At 42.0% G+C, this 17,822-nt stretch overlaps 1 pseudogene; it reads left to right on the forward strand.

Moving 5' to 3' along the window:
• Nucleotides 1-10,821: 10,821 nt before the first annotated feature.
• LOC107546433 (ATP synthase peripheral stalk subunit d, mitochondrial pseudogene) lies at nucleotides 10,822-11,344 on the forward strand (annotated as a pseudogene).
• Nucleotides 11,345-17,822: the final 6,478 nt, after the last annotated feature.

Here is a 17,822-nt window from a genome sequence, read left to right on the forward strand (position 1 = left end):
ACTAAGAGAAAATATTTGCAAATCATATGTCTGGTAAAGGACTTCTATCCAGAACAGTTCAGTAAGACAAGCAACCCAGTTTAAAAATAGACAAAAGTTTGACTAGACATTTACCAGAGAAGATATACAATTGGCTCAGAAGCACAGAAAAAAATTCTCAATATCATTAGTCATTAGGGAAGTGCAGATTAAAAACACGATGACTATAATAAAAGACAGACAATAAGTATTGGTGAGGTTATGGAAATATTGGAATCCTCATACATTACTGGTAAGAATGTAAAATGGTACAACTATTTTGGGAAGCATTTTAGCAGTTTCTTAAAAAGCTAAACATAAACTTACCCTATAACCCAACAATTTTACTCTTAGGAATCTACCAAGAAAAATAAAAACATCATTCACAGAAAAACTTGTACACAGATGTTACTAGCAGCGTTATTCATAATAGCCCAAAATTGGAAATAATCCAAATGACCATCTCCTGGTAAATGGATAAATAAAATGCAGTGTCCATACATGGAATGTTATTCAGCTATGAAAAGGAAGTAAATATTACTAATACATTCTGTGAGGTGGGTGAACCTTAATGACATAATGCTAAGTGTAAGAAAACAGATGTAAAAGACTACATATTATATGATTCCATCTATATGAAATATCCAGAAAAGAAAAATGTATAGAAACAGAGAACAGTTTAGGGACTGCCTGGAACTTAGAGTGGAAATGGAGATTGACTGAAATGGGCACACAGATCTTTTGGGTGCAATGGAAATGTTCTAAAACTGGATTATGCTGATGGTTACACAACTATAATTTCACAAAAGATTGTTGAATTCTACATTTAAAACTGGTGAACTTTATCATATGTAATATATGTCTCAATAATACTGTTAAAATTTTTAAGGAAGAACAAGAATTTTGAATTTATAAATTCCATAAATGGAATATCAAATTTAAAAAACGAAAATTAATGAGATTGCCTGATATTTTCCCCCACCTCAGCGGGTCATCATCTCACCTCTCAAGATGCAGGCACCCCAAGTTAAAAATCTCTGTGGTTCTATCATAAGAATCAACTCTGAGGAGCTTATTAAAAATGTAGATTTCTGAGCCATAATCCTTCCACCTCACCCCAATGACTGATTCAATGTGTCTAAGGCAGAGGTCAAGAATCTGAACTTTCGCCCTAGCTGGTCTTACTCAGTGGTTAGAGCACTGGCCCGTGGACTGAGGGTCCCAGGTTCGATTCCAGCCAAGGACACGTACCTTGGTTGCAGGCTCGATCCCCGGCCAGGTCGGGTCGTGAGAAGGAGGCAACCAATTCATGTGTCTCTCTGACATTCACATTTCTCTCTCTTTCTCTCTCCTCCTTCCACTCTCTCTGAAAAGCAATGGGGGGGGGGAGGAGAATCTGAACTCTTTTTTTTTTTAATATGACTTTATTGATTTTAGAGAAAGGAAGGGAGAGGAGAGAGAGAGAGATAGAAACATCAATGATGTGAGAGTTGTCATGATCGGCTGCCTTCTGCACACCCCCGACCGAGGATGGAGCTGGTAACCCGGGCATGTGCCCTGACCAGGTATTGAACCGTGATCTCCTAGATCCTAGGTCGATGCTGAGGCATGCCTGGCCAATTAAGAATCTGAACTTTTAACCAGATTCCCAGTCTGAGCACTGCCCCAGAGCATCAGTCCCTCCAGCTCTCCAGCATCCAGGACCTGCAGCAGCGGTGGGAAGGGAGAGTATAGATTACGGAGCATCTGAACCTGCCTCAGAGGAGGGGAGGTGTTGGGGACTGGGAAGGAGGGCACCCCGTTGTAGCCCTGAGTGAGAAAGAGGCCCGGGAATGCTGGCGGTGGGGAAGCCACCTCCAAGTCTCAGGGTTTCAGTGCAAGCGAAAGCCTGTGCCTCTACCGCAAAGATCAAATTTTACCTAGAGCCAAGGGAGATGACAACACAGGTCCTGTTTTACAAACCGTTGAGTCTTGTACTAATTTATCCACTGTCGAGTGCTGAGCTTACATGAAAGTAAAGTCACAGAAATGTGAATGTGCTTTGCCTGCGTGCGTAAAGGTAGTAAGGAGGCCTACTTCCCCTTTGTGACTAATTACCTTATTACAGTACACTATTACATCAACTCTAATTATCATCCTGTTCTGAATCAGGGAGAGCCTGAAAGGGTCCAGGCTGCGCCTCAGGTGCTTGCCAGCTGGGGTGCGTGCACAGCACGGCAGTCTACCCAGAAAGCATGGGCTTGTCCCCAAGCTAAAAAAGGCGGAGCAGCATCGCTGGAGCACACCCAGCTTCACCTCTGCCCGGGTTTTGAGAATCGTGTGTACGTTTCCCTCCTCACACAGTCTAGGCGCTGAGAAAATCAGATTTCTTCTGCAGAAGAGAGGACATGGCGTCTAGAGGATGACGCTGGGTGGGGCCCACTGGTCCCTGGAGAAGGGGTATCTCCTGGGCTCCCTTCCGCTCAGACTTGAGGGGCATGAAAGGAGAAAGGCAGTGGGGCCTCACCCTGGGGGAGGTCAAAGTCGAACTGCATGGAGGTGGTCCTTTTAAAAATTGTCTTCTTTATTATGGATGACAGACCTTCGGTCTTATGGTTGATTGATTGATTGATTGATTGATTGATTGATTGATTACATCTTTTCCTAAATCACTGGAAACTTTTCTTAAGTACTTCTTTCTGTGTCTGTGCTCAGAGTTTCAGGTGCTGCGCATTCTGTTGTTCGTGTCGATAAGAGAAGCGGCACTGCTGAAATCTACAGTGCTCAAAAGACACAGTTTTACTTGAAAAAAATAACCAACTTCCTACCATCCTTCCCTAATCAACGACCTTAATGAAAACAATAGTATGGTGTGAAAACCTAAATACAAAAATAAAGTTATAAAGGCTTGCTGCACACTCTCTCCATTCCCCGTTAGGCCCAACAAGGGGAATGGAAGTAAAATCAAAGCCAAAAGAGCCCCCCCTTGGCCGACTGGTGAAAACTGGAGAAATCCTGCGTAGGCATAAGCCCGGGGCGGCATTTTGAGAAGTTAACATTTAATATTTGGTTTGCTATCTGCTTCCTCATTCGTAGGGGATAACAATGTTTAAGAAACATGAATGCTCAGAGCACGTTCATTTTCAACCTTTTTTCCTTACTCCCTTCTGCTTTCTCTCTGCTCTGAGTTTTAAGAGGAGCGGCAAAGACAGTTGAATTGAACGTTTGAGCGAAGACTATCCCTGAATTATTTACCAACCAAAATGCTTCAGGTTGCGTTTTGGCAGAGCGCCCACGGGCACTCAGGCCACGCCGAGCGCCCGCAGCGAGGGAGGAGGGGGGCCCGCTCTCGCGGCCTGCTCGGGTGGGGGCGCGGGGGCCGGGGAGCCCAGCGCCGGCTGGAGGGGGGGTGTGCGGACGGCGCCCAGGCGGGGTGCCGCAGCAGCACTGCTCATCCAGAAGACGGAGCGTTTGCCAGCGAGCCTCAATTCGGGGCCCCCCGAAGGGCAGTGGCAAGGTACACCACCTCATGTATGCCTGAACTTTGGCAAACTAGTCGATAAATATGCCTAGAAAATACCCCCTCGGGTAATGGACAGGGAGGTGCACGTTTTATGAATAAAGTGTCGAATCCGGCGGCGAAATCTAAGGAACCAGCGGCGCACAGCCTCCGGCCCCCGGCAGGTGGCGACGGCTCCGCAGGCGGCTGTTCAGAAGCAGCCCGTCTGAGCGAGGCGGCCCGCCCGGCCCGGGTCCGGGTCCGGGTCCGGTACACAGCGACCCCAGGCCCTGCCCCCACCGAGGGGTCTGTCTCACCCAGCGCAGGAAATGGAGAGAGGGGGCAAATGGAGAAGAAAAGAACAAGGGAGAGAGGGAGGTAAAGACAAAGAAATGATCTCCGCGCCCCCCCCCCCCCCGCGCGCTCCCCGAAGCCCCACTTCCAGCCTCCAGGCTCTCACTCCCACCCGCGCATCCTTAAGATGCCCAGGCCCACTCAGCACCCGGCGCTCCCTGTGACACCCCAACAAGCTACACCCCCCGCCGCTCTGCACGTAAACACCTGCGCGGAGCGCACAGACCTTCACGGCACAAGCGAGCTTCGCTCCCACTCACCAGCCCTTTGCCTGCCCCCCCCACCCCCGTCTAACACTAGCTGTGTTGCCCTGGGGCTCTCTTCCACCCCTTTCATCGTGCCCGTCCCCTCTTCTCTTTTCCTTCCCTCCCGTCCCAAGCTGGCGCCTGCATCACACACAGCTCCCACTCCTTCCTTACCCAGGGCATCCCCAGCAGTGCTGCCAGTTGTTTCGGAGGCAGACACCCATTGTAAAGCACCAAAACTAGAGCCACCTGTCAGCAGCACCAGGAGGAGGGTGCAGCGCTAGAACATGGGTTGGCACCTGTAGCAGGAACTCTGAGGCTGAGGAGGCTGAAGAGAGGGGCCCTGGGTGGCTGAGCTGGTCAGTCCCAACCCGGCGCCAGCAGGCCTTCCAGAAGATCTCTTCAGTGCAGTGTGCCACGGCTGAGAAACAAGAGGAAGGCAGGGACTATAGTGGTCAGGAGTAGTCAATCCATAAAGAGTTGGAAAACAGAACCAACACATCCAGAAAGGTTAAGGGAATAGAGATTTTCACTTGAGAAATGAATTCCCTGAGAGGTGACAACTATGCCTTGCAAAGTACAATCTATGGCTTACTCTGCCACCTAGCAAATACAATAGGTGCTAAATACTTGATTTTTTTAAAAGTCTGCCTAGCTTTGCTTATTAGAAAGATTAAACGTGTTTTCATATGTTTTTGGCAGCATATTCCTTCTGCGCATTGGCCATTAACATTGCTTGTTTGTTTTTCTTTGACATTTATTTTCACTGTAAACATTTTCCCATTATGTTACTCTTCTTCTAACTGGTTTAGAATATTTTATGGGATAAGAGGGAGAAAGGAAGCAGGGAATGCCCCCCCCCCCCCCCATCTAGGTCTCTGTTCATTAAAGTTCTTTGAGTGCAAGTGGAACTGATCCAAAGTCTGTGTGCTTGATACTTCAAAGGCCAAAACTCAAAAACTCAAAAATGTCAGAGTTTGGAGTAAGGAAAGGTTTATTGATTGAGAAGGCACCAGCCTAGAAGATGGGAGCCCTATTGGTGCCTCAGATCCATCTTAGGAAAGTACAGAGTTCAGCCTTTTTTTATGTCAAGGAAAGGGGAAAACTGGAGGAGCAAGAGGTGAGTGAAGACCACAGATATCTGGGCGCCAGCAGGAGCCTGAGAAAGATTTTGCTAGTTGATGTTAGTCTGGTCATGAGGTTCCTGAACATCTTTGATAAACTATACTTACTTCTTTTATCTCCAGAGAGACACTTTCTAATAAGAAGCTGTTTTTGTAAAGTTCAAGCCACAAGCAGAATTCCTCTAATAATTAGCGTGTCTATATGCAAGAAGCTATTAACCTGAAGGCCATGGGAGCAGTTTGAGAAGGATAGGTGTTAGTAGTTTTTTTTTTGTAAAATTCACCTGTGAAGACATCTGGCCCAGGACTTTTGTTTGTTGGGAGTTTTTTGTGTGTGTGTTTTTTCATATGTTCATTGATTTCAGAGAGAGAGAGAGAGAGAAACGTCAATGATGAGAGAGTCATTGATTGACTGCCTCCTGCACCCCCATCCGCTGGGGATCGAGCCCTCAACCTGGGCATGTGCCTTGACTGGGAATCGAACCACGATCTCCTGGATCACAGGTCGATGCTCAACCACTAAGCCACTCCGGCTGGACAGGATTTTTTTTTAATTATTGCTTTAATTTCATTGGTTATTATCTGTCTATTCAGATTTTCTGATTTTTCCTGATCCTGTTTTGGAAGATTGTATGGTTCTAGGAATTTATCCATTTCATCCAGATTGTCCAATTTGTTCACACATAATTGTTTGTAATATCTTCTTACAATCCCTTGAATTTCTTTGGTGTCAGTTGTTACTTCTCTCATTTCTGATTTTATTTATTTGGGTCCTCTCTCTTTTTTTTCTTGGTGAGTCTGGTTAAAAGCTTGTCAATTTTGTTTATCTTTTCAAAGAAACAGCTCTTGGTTTCATTGATCTTTTGTATTTTTTTTTTTTTTTTTAGACTCAATTTTGTTTATTTCTACTCTGATCATTATTGTTTCCTTTCTTCTACTCACTTTGGGCTTTGTTTGTTGTTCTTTTTCTTGTTCCTTTAAGTGTAAAGTTAGATTGTGGGTTTTTTTTGAGATTTTTCTTGTTTCTTAAGGTAGGCCTGTAATGCTATTAATTCCCCTCTTGGGACTGCTTTCACTGTGTCCCATAGATTTTGGGTTGTTGTGTTCTCATTTTCATTTGTTTGGAGGTATCTTTTGATTTCTTCTTTGATCTCACTGTTAACCTATTCATTGCTTAGTAACATGTTATTTAGCTACATGTCTTTGTGTGTTTTTCAGTTTCTTTCCTGTGGTTGATTTCTAGTTTCATACCATTATGGTCAAAGAAGATGCTTGATATGATTTCAATCTTCTTAAATTTATTGAGACTTGTTGTGTGTCCTAACATGTGGTCTATCCTAGAAAATGTTCCATGTGCACTTGAAAAGAATGTATATTCTGCTGTATTGGGGTAAAATGCTCTGAACATGTCAATTAAATCCATCTGATCTAGTGTGTCATTTAAAGCTGCTGTTTCCTTGTTGATTTTCTGTCTGGAAGATCTATCTGTTGATGTCAATGGGGTGTTAAAATCCCCTCTATAACTGTATTACTGTTAATATCTCCCTTTATGTCCACAAGATTTGCTTTATATATTTTTGTGCTCCTATATTGGGTGCATAAATGTTTACAAGGGTTATGTCCTCTTGTTGGGTTGCTCCCTTTATATAGTGTCCTTTTTTGTCTCTTACTATAGCCTTTGTTTTAAAGTCTATTTTGTCAAATATAACTATTGGTACCCAAGCTTTTTTCTTTTTTTCATTTCCATTAGCATGAAATATTATCTTCCATCCCTTTACTTTTATTTACTTATTTATTTTAATCCTCACCTGAGGACATGCTTATTGATTTTCGAGAGGGGAAGGGAGAGAGAGAAAAACACAGATCAGTTGTCCTCCCATATGCACCCCAACTGGGGATTAAACCCACACCTAGGTATGTGCCCTGACCAGGAATTGAGCCTGCAGCCTTTCAGTGTAGGGGACGATGCTCCAACCAACTGAGCCACACTAGCCAGGGCACCATCCCTTTACTTTTAGTCTGTGTGTATCTTTCATTCTGTAGTGAGTCTCTTGTAGACTGTATATATATGGGTCTTGTTTTCTTATCCATTCAGCTACCCTGTCTTTTGATGAGAACATTTAAGCCATTTGTATTTAAAATGATTATTGATAGGTACAATTTATTGCCATTTTCTTCTTTTAAGTTTCTTCTTCTTCTTCAAGCAGGCTCTTTAACATGTCTTGAAATGCTGGTTTGGTGGTAACAAACTCCTTTAGCTTTTTCTTGTCTGGGAAGCTCTTTATTTCTCCTTCAATTTTAAGTGATAGCCTTGTTGGATAAAGTAGTCTTGATTGTAGGTCCTTGCTTTCCATCACATTGAATATTTCATGCAGATATTTTCTGGCTTGAAATGTTTCTGTTGAGAAATCAGGTGACAGTCTTATGGTAGTTCCCTTGTAGCAACTGTCTTTCTCTTGCTGCATTTAAAATATTCTCATTGTCTTTAACTTTTGCCATTTTAATTATGGTGTGTCTTGATGTGGGCCTCTTTGGGTCATCTTGTTTGGGACTCTCTGGACTTCCTGGACTTGTGTGTCTGTTTCTTTCACCAATTAGGGAAGTTTTAGTTATTATCTCTTCAAATAGATTCTTGATCCACCCCCCTTGCTCCCTCTCTTCTCCTTTATCCCCTATGATAGGGATGTTGTTATACTTCATGTTGTTCCAAAGGTCCCTTAAGCTAACCTCATTTTTTAGAATTCTTTTTTCTTTTTGCTGCTCTGATTGGGTGTTTTCTGCTACCATGTCTTCCAAATCACTCATTTTATCCTCTGCTTCATCCAACCTACTATTTACTCCTTCCAGTGTATTTTTCATTTCAAATATTGCGTTCTTCATTTCTGATGGGTTCTTGTTTATGGTTTTTATGTTCTTTTTCATGCTGTCATAGTTCTAAGTAAGCTCTCTGAGAATCCTTATAACCATTCTTTTGAACTCCATATCTGGTAAGTTGCTTGACTCCATTTAATTTAGCTCTTTTCCTGAAGATTTCTCCTGTTATTTCATTTGTGGCACGTGTCTCTGTCCTCCCATTTGGGCTGCTTCTTTGTATTTGTTTCTATTTATTAGGTATATCTTCTACCACTTTCAGCCTTGGTAGTGTTGCCTAATGTAGTAGGTGCCCTGCGAAACCAAAAGGTGCAGTTTTCTTAATCACCTGAGCTGGGTGCTCCAGGAATGTCTCTTGTATGGATTATGTGTGCCCTCTTGTTATAATTGACTCTTGATTGCTATTGGCTCATTCATGCATAGGGTTGACCCTCAGACTGGCTGACTGTGAGAATCAACCCTAACCACAGTGTATGAGCTGCTATGCAGGTGCTGGCCACATAAAGCAGAATTCACTTCAGCCAGTCTGGTGCCTGCCAAGATCTCCCTTTGAATTTGCCACTTGTGAAGCTTATTGGATCCTGCTCTGATGTTGTCTGAAGCTGGCCACTGGGTGTATTGGTTCTGGGGTCTCTTGGGAGGGATTCTAGTGCAAGCCAATGCAAGATGCTACCTATGACTGGCCCTGACCAACATGTTTGAGGCTACAAAGTGATGCACAGTTTGTGGCTGCCTCTGCTGGGCCTGGGTGTGTGTGTGAAGGACAAAGCTGCACACCAAGGGTAGCTTTTACCAACACCAGGCCCAGGGACAGGTCAGCAAAAATTCCAAAACACCCCAAGATTCACCACCACCTGCCTCCATCCACTGGCTGCCTGTTAGGCTCAGTCACTGAAAGAGCCTCTGCTGTTACTTGAGTTGCATGAGGTAGGTTCTCAGTGAGTCACCAGGTAGATGCAAATGGTGTTCACTAGATTGATACAGGTTCAAATTCAGTGCCGGTGCTGAGTCTGACACCACTCAGCAAATGTCCCAGACTGTACCAACTCTCTCTCCAGAGCCACATACCCCAGTCTCTCCTCATGCATCTCTAGTCAACTCCTTCCTCCCTTCTGCCAGGCCCCATGATTTTGTGCATTGGCCCTTTAAGAGGGAACCTGTGTTTTTAGCAGACGCTTGTCTCTTCTGTTGGCTAGAATCCCCACCAGATGTTATGTGGGTGTCTCTTCCTGGCTCTGGTGCTCTGGGTTTGGGGCCAGTCCTTCTGCATCTCTGCCCTTCCTACCAGTCTCAATGTGGCTTCGTCTATAAATCCTTGATTATAAGACTTCTCTTCAGCTAGTCATCACTTGGTTTTTCATATTGCTTGGTCGCAATTTCAGTTTGGTCCTGGGTAGAGGTGAGTGTAACATCCACCTACTCTTCTGCCATCTTGGATCCTTGGATTCACATCTTTCAGTATGACCAAATTGCATTTTATCTGACTTACATTGTTTGGAATTTATAGAATGAATTTAAAGACATTTCAAATTTTACCATAAATATACATTTTCCTCTCTATTTCTGTTTCTTTTTTCAATATATCAACAAATTAGGTTCTTCAATGAAGACAAAAGAGAATTAAAGAAAATATGCTGAAATTTTATACAGTATTATCTCTGGATGATGGACTTTCTTTTGTGTTTTTAAAATTTTTGCACTGGGTATATATTACTTCTGTAACCAGGAGTTAAGAGGTGTTAAAAAACCTTATAGTAATTTTTGGTAAAAAAAACTACCCCTATTTTAAGATACTGATGCATATTCTTGACTCAGGTCACTTACTATACAAATTTTGTAGGTGTTTCCTTTCTATATTCACTTAACCCATCTTCAAAAGGAAGTTGTCTTTTTCTCCCAGGATGTTGGGAGCACTAATAAAACCAAATATATATATGTTGTGAATTCTGCAGAAGAAATGTGATGAATTTATGAAGAAGAAACATGGGGGCCATTCTGGATATTTTAAAGATTCTGTCTTAAAATGACAAACTGTTTACAGAGCTTAACTATTTGGAGTTTCCAAATTAACAAAAGGGCAGGTTTTTACAGGACATAAAATATACAACCATTGAAAAGAACTCACTAAGAAGTCAAATATGTCTCTAAAATTTGGTAATACAACCACCCGTGGCAACCATTATCTTGTCCTTTTGAAACTGAGATGTTTGTTCGTTGTTCTCAGTGACTGATGTGTCTGGCCTTGTTGGAGAACAATGTATCAAAGACAGCCCTGCTCTTTGTTTTGTGTTAAACCAGGATTAAAGACCCTTAACAAAGCAGCTGCCACTACAAAGTGAATTATAGCAACTGCTTCCACGTGGAATGCTATTCCTAGACAAATGTGTCCTCCTTTGGCTGGAGATTACTCAGAGAGAAGGCAGGTAACATTCATTAAATGTTGACCTGGGAGCCCTGGCTGGTGTGGCTCAGTGGTTAAAGCATTGGCCTGAGCACCAGAGGGTTGAGGGTTTGATTCCCGGTCAAGGACACATACCTGGGTTGCAGGTGTGATCCTCGGCCCCCAATCTATCAACGTTTCTATCTCTCTCTCCTCTCTCTTCCCTCCCCCTCCCTTCCACTCTCTTTAAAAATCAATGGAAGTAATATCCTCAAGTGAGGATTCAAAAAGAGACTTCCATTCTGTGTTGCTATGGACTGTGGGCTGCCCAGGTCAGTGAAGGATTTCAAGATGGCTGGGCAAAAACTTGCTCTAAAAACCATTGACTGGGTAGCTTGGGAAAAATCATACCCCAAAATTAGAAGGCCATTGTTAACACCCTGAAATCCTGGAATGAGATCCTCACTTCTAGGTTATCTGTCTACCTGAGAAACCACCTGCCATCGACTGGGCTTACTATAAGGCCAATGTAGCGAAGGCTGTCTTGGTAGATGACTTTGAGAAGTTTAATGTCCTGAAGGTTCCTGTGCCAGAGGATAAATGCAGTGCCCTGGTGGATGCTGAAGAAAAAGAAAATGTGAAAAGTTGTGCTGTTTTTTTTGTCTCTCTCAAAGAGTAGGATTGAGCAATATGAGAAAGAGCTGGAGAAGATGGGAACATAATTCCATTTGATCAGATGACCATTGAGGATTTGAATGAAGTCTTCCCAGAAATCAAATTAGACAAAAAGAAGTATCCCTACTGGCCTCACAAGCCAACTGAGAATTTATAAACTTGAATGCGGAAGGAAGCTCTGGCCCTCGTGTTATAAACTCTGGACATTAAAAATAATTATATAGTGATAAAAAGAAAAGGAAAAAGAAAAATGTTGGTTGAGGCCATATGCATGAAGACACACAGTGGGTAGCTTGACAATTATGATTCTGAATTTTCAGTTGCCCTGTTGGTCTTTTTTCTGGGATCATTTCTGTGATACAGTCTATTTTGCGTTCTTTAAGATTCTCTCCCCTTCTTCCCCTATATCATAGAAAGGGTACTTTTGCAAATCCTCAGAGTCATTCCAAAGACATAAACTAGCCAATTTACCTTCAAAGATCTTTAGGTAAAAACAGTTTTATGTAAAAACAAAGCTCTCCCAACCCACCCAAGGCAGTTTCCTAATTTTCTCAGTGTGGTAGTGCCATGAGCACAACTATTGGAGCAATATTTTCAGTGGTTTGAATCACAGTGCTACATTCCAGCTTGTGAACTGAGACCAGAAATAAATTCCCCTCTCTCTCAAAACAAGGACATGAATCATCCTATCCTGCAGGAAAACTGGAAGGTTTGAATCATATAATATTAATATAATATTAAGTATTAAAAGGCAAATTATATATAAAAAGAGTGAGTAAAATTGGAAATCAAGGATAGCAGGAACAAGCATTAGTTCAACCCTATATAAGAAAAGGTAACTCCCGCTGTGATTTGGAAGTGTAGAGAGTCAGAGATGGATAGGAAGGGAGCCAGCTAGACAGCTGAAAGCTTGTAAATGTAGCTCCGCAAAGTGGCTGCAATCCAAAGAGCAGGATCTCAAAACCTAGTGTGAGCCTCAAAGGAAGAATTTACAAAAGGCACAATCACCGCTCAATAGAAGTTATAAATAGATGATGAGCCTTTGTACTTGTAATCAGCCTCATTTATTGGGAAAACAAATGAACATATTAAAGAAAATCCTTCCTTGTTCCCAAATTCGATCTCGATGTAAAAAATTATTTAAGCTTGCCGGCCGGCGTGGCTCAGTGGATGAGCACTGACCTATGATCCAGGCGGCTGCGGTTCATTCAATTCCCAGTCAGAGCACGTGCCCAGGTTTCGGGCTTGTCCCTGGTAGGAGGGTGTGCAGGAGGCAGCAGATTAGTGACTCTCTCTCATCATTGATGTTTCTATCTTTCTCCGTTCCTGTCTCTGAAATCAATAAAGATTATATATATATATCAATTATTTAAGCTTGCTGCTGCTTCCTCAGACACAATTCCACGTAGTGCATATTCTAGTTCTATTTCAAATACCTAGTCTGTGCTCTCTTATGTCACAGGTAATAGTCATATAAATATTTATATAGAGAGCTAAAGTCCATCTACAATTGACTATGCTTTTCTTTTTCCTACTGGAAAAGTTTCTGCATTTCCCACTCAGTTCCTTTTGCTCATCTTAATATCTATGTGGCCAGGCTAGAGAAGGCAGAATTGTGGCGATAAAAGAAGCAATGAAAAATAAATCATGGGAACCTTAGGATCTCCATCTAGAAACAAATACTGAATAAATTACCATCATTATACCTTTGCAAAGCATTACTGAGTTGACAAGTAAGCATCAAAGTTACCAAAAAAGGTGGAGTGCGGGAAAGGCTAGGAAAAGAGGAGACCAGTTAGCTGAAATGGGAAGAGTAAGCAACAAGCAACCTTGTAAGATAGGTTTCGCCCTCAAGGCGGTATTGTCTCCGGATGCTCACCAAAAGTGGAAGAGTTGACCTTTAAACTCCCCCTTAAGATGGGAACCTCAGTCCTGGCCGGTGTTCTCAGTGGTTAGAGCATCGGCCCAGGGCACCCAAGGTTTGGTCCCAGCCCAGCGGGGGCACATGTGGGAGGCAACCAATTGATGTGTCTTTCTTACATTGATCTTTCTGTCTCTCTTCTCTCTCTCTCTTTCCCTTCCCCCTTCCCTTCCTTCAACTCTCTAAAAAATCAATGAAAAAAATATCGTTGAGTGAGGATTAACAACAACAAAGATGGGACCCTCAAAAGGAAAAATTTAACTTGAAGGAGAAATGTCAGCGTAAGCTGAAAAGGGAATTAATGAATAAATCTGAAAATAATTATCCAGCATGGATAACAAGGAAATGGGGGGAAATTATCATTAGGAGACACAGAAACAACAGACTTGCAGGTACAGAGGTGATGGCGGTCATCTACTCCTGATCTCCCGCACGTCCTCCTGTAAACCACACGGTTCCACAACAACAAAACAGCACAAACCCCACACTACCCGCATAATTAGACGACAGAGAAGGTTACAGACTTCATGTTGCCTGTATATACAAACATAAACAATGATTTCCAGGAGATACGTCTCAAATCTTCAAAGTAAACCTTTGAGGATTGCTATGGAGATCTCCATGGAAGAGAAAATAAGGAAAGAAAGGACTTACAGCTCAACTAAAAGCTCCCACGAAAGAGAAATTCCACCTTGAGAGTAAAAATATGGGAAAAGAGACCTAGTACATCAGAGCACTGACTACAGGGAAGGACACTTAAAAGTATGTTGGGCCCTAGGAGGCAGTCACATAACAGTATCAATTCTGGGGGAAAAGAGGCTTAAAAAGACAAGTGAGTTCCCTTTGGAGACTTGATGGCAAAGAAAAAATAAACTAGAGGGGGAAATTTAGGATCCTTAAAGATAAAAATAAACCTACAGTTGAAGGACACAAACCCCCGCTTCCTGTGTAGCCCTCAAAACCTCCATTAAAAACAACACTTTCTTACATAACTACTTTATTAGCATAGAGAGAAGAAGGTTCTCTTGCACTAGGGATTTTCTGTAGAGATGGTTCGCAGAGCTTGATGCAACAATTTTTCTTATCCGACTCCATGTGCCCCTTTGCAATGTGATTTTGCACTCTGCCTTGGATCTGGGCTAATCCTATGATTTGCTTTGATCAGTAGAATGCAATGGAAGTGACACTGTGTGTTGCTGAGCCCAGGCCTCGACAGTCCTTGCAGCTTCTGCTGTTACCCTCTTAGAACACTGTCTTTGGAATAAAAGCTTATGTGAACGGAGTCCAAGCTGCCCATCCCAGCTGAGTCTGGTACCCAGCCAGCTCATCCATTGAATGTGGCTGCATGTGTGAGCTCAGCCAAGACAATTGAAGAGCCACTCGGCCAATACTCACTTAGAAATCACTATAGTTTTTGTTTTAAGCCAATAAGGTTGTTGTACAGCAATAGATAACATCATAAGCAAACAACCTGGCCCTTAAATGCATAAATGAGTTCCCATGTGAAAAAAATAAAATTGTGCTTCTCACACCATACACGAGTCAATTCCAGTTGGAAAAAAGTGAATGCCTTTATGGCTTCTAAGTAAGAAAATATTTTTTAAATAAACCAACCCCCCCATAAAAATCATAAAGAAAAAATGCATAATTTCAACTGCATTAAAACTAAGAACTTCTGCTCATCAAAAGACACTGTAGATGTAAAAGACAAGAGACAAGAGACAGACTGTAATTAAATACTTGCGATATATATAACCAACAAAGGATGAGCAGCTAGAATTTATGAGTTAATAAGAAAAAAATAATCCAATAGAATAAATGGGCAAAAGATATCACAGTTATGTAAACTGAAAAGAAAACATAAATGGCCCATAAACATACGAAAATATTTTCAATTTAATTAGTTATTTATTAATTAAAAATTAAAACCACCAGGGGATAATATTTAGTATCAGTTAGACTGGCAAAAATTAAGGAATCTCTCATTAGCAATGCTAGTGAGGATGGAGAACAGGGGCTCACGAACACTGCTGTTGGGAATGTAAATTTACACAGCTCCTGTGAAAAACAATTTGAACATTTGCATACTTACATGCACTGTAGAGGAATCACTATAAACCTTTTGACAATCAGCCACGATAATACATTTTATAACCCAAACCAGTACAGCAACATACTTAAAAGTGAAATTAGTTTAAGAAAACAATACTTGCTCTTACTATGTGTTATATACCCTGATCTTTTCTACTTTTTCATACAAAAGTCTTCATTTCTTTTATACCAATCCTGCCATGGATTTATATAGGGTCAGTCCCAGCAGCATAGACTTCTTACCTTGGACCTTCATACGGGGAGTTTTTTAGACAGAGCAGACTGGTGTTCCACTTGAACCCAGATAACTGTCTCTCTTGACTTCCATTTTTATCAAATCATTTTTCGTCCACATTTTTCTTCATCATTTGTTTCCCCAGGAACCTCCATCAGTACATTAGGGTGCCCAAAATGCACAAATCACACATTGATTGTCTTACAAGTATCTTCTTTGGTCCTACAATTTCTGAAGCATGGTGTTTGGCATTCTAGACCCTTCCCAGCTTTACCATGGTAACGTTTGTGAGGCCTTCCTTTTAGAGTAGATACATTCTTTTGATGTCTGCAATATCAAGTTTTTTGTGGATGCCCATGTATTCAGGCCAAGGAACAATTCTATGTTTTCAACAAGGCCCAGGGACCATGTAAAAAAATCCCTCCTCTTTTTCCCTTTCTGTTCACTATTCTGGTGGCTACTGGCATATCTGTTCTGGCTGAAATCTATAGATGCTGATTGCATCTGAAGGGGAGCAACAAACTTTTCTCTACCCTTGAGGTTCTTTTCTCTACCCTTGAGGTTCTTCTTGTTGTGTGGGCTGTTGTCATTTTTTTATTGACAGTCTACAGGAAAAGAGATTAGTGCCCCTGACTAAACAGTCAGGTATTGCATGTTTTAAAAATTCTCATGGCACACAAGTGTGCCTCAGCACACCAGTTGAAAATGCCCATAGTAAAAGAGATGATCAGAGATAAATTCTTTCGGCCTATCTATAGGGCAGGCAGACTTTTTTTTTTCTAAACATCTGTCCTTTTTGTCATCCTGCAATGACCCTACAAAGCCCTAGGTGCAAGAAAAATAACCAAATTTAATACATACATATGCATGAGAACCCCGCATACATGAGAGAGTGAGGCCTCACATGCAGAAGAGGTTCAAAGATAAAAAGGGGGGCTGAGGCACATAAGGCACCCTGAGCTAGGGATGAGGTAATGCACCTAGGGCTTTCCAGGGTCATTGCAGGATGATAAAAAGGACAGATGTTTAGAAAAAAAAAGTTTGCCTGCCCTATAGATAGGCCGAAAGAATTTATCTCTGATCATCTCTTTTACTATGAGCATTTTCAACTGGTGTGCTAAAGGCACACTTGTGTGCCATGAGAATTTTTAAAACATGCAATACCTGACTGTTTAGTCAGGGGCACTAACCTCTTTTCCTGTAGACTGTCAATAAAAAAATGACAACAGCCCACACAACAATAGCCGTTTAGTGTGAATGAATCAAAATTTTATCAATTTTTTTGTCAGATCAGCAAAAATATAACATATATATATTTAATATGTCTTTATTGATTTCAGAGAGAGGAAGAGGGAGAGAGAGAGACAGGAACATCAATGATGAGAGAGAGTCATTGACTGGCTGCCTCCTGCTGGAGATGGAGCCCGAAACCCAGGTATGTGCCCTGACCAGGAATTGAACCTCGATCCCCTGGATCATAGGTCGATGCTCAGCCACTGTGCCACACTGGCCGGGCTATAACATATATTTTTGATGTGCCACAGAATTTTAGTAATTAGTTTATGTGTGCCATGAGTTGAAAAAGATTGAAAATCGCTGTTCTAGGTACTTAAAGGGAGGGCGGGTATCTCTTGAGCCTGCAGCTCAAGTTACATTTAGCTCCAAGTACTCTGCATACCACTGTGGCTGTTTCTGAACCCCCACACATTCTACCTAATTTGTTTTCATGCCTTATTAATGGACTGTGACCTACAGTATAAAAAACAGTGCCCCAGAGAACCTCTTATGTGTTCCGTCAGGAAGCATGCAGAAAGCTCGCGACAACCATTTGTTCATAACAGGAAACAATGTAGAAAATACAAAGCGCTCACTCTCAAGTGAGGACAAACGCCTTACTGACAGGTCACGAGTATACACTGTTTCCGTGTCCGAACATTGCTGACGGGTCACAAGATAGCTCGTGTCTGCACTTATATTAATTTAAGTAATTTTAAACACCTTGCTAACCAAAGTAGCTGGCCGCATGGGCAAGTTCTGGCCTGAACTAGCTGGTCAGCGAGGTGTTACCTTCACACAGTGAACGTTTACGCAGTCATGAAGATTCATGGCCCTAGATCCACCTGGCCACAACACGGATAAACCTTGGAAATATAATGCTAAGTGCAAGTAAGCAATTTGCAGACTACATATATTGATCATTTTTATAACACTCTAAAACAAGCAAAATGAAATGTTTAGGGAAATACGCATATGTGATAAGAACTATTTTTAAAACATCAAAGGAAAAGAAGAGGACAACGTGTAGAATAGTGGTGATTTCCGCTGGGAGCCAGGAAGGCGGGCATGGGTGAAAACGCACAGGAGCTTCAACAATATTGATCATGTTCTGGTTTCTAAATCGAATGGTGATTTCATGAGTGTTTATTATTA

This window comes from Miniopterus natalensis, chromosome 2, assembly GCF_054644295.1.
Source record: "Miniopterus natalensis isolate mMinNat1 chromosome 2, mMinNat1.hap1, whole genome shotgun sequence".
NCBI classification, from domain to species: Eukaryota; Metazoa; Chordata; class Mammalia; order Chiroptera; family Miniopteridae; genus Miniopterus; species Miniopterus natalensis.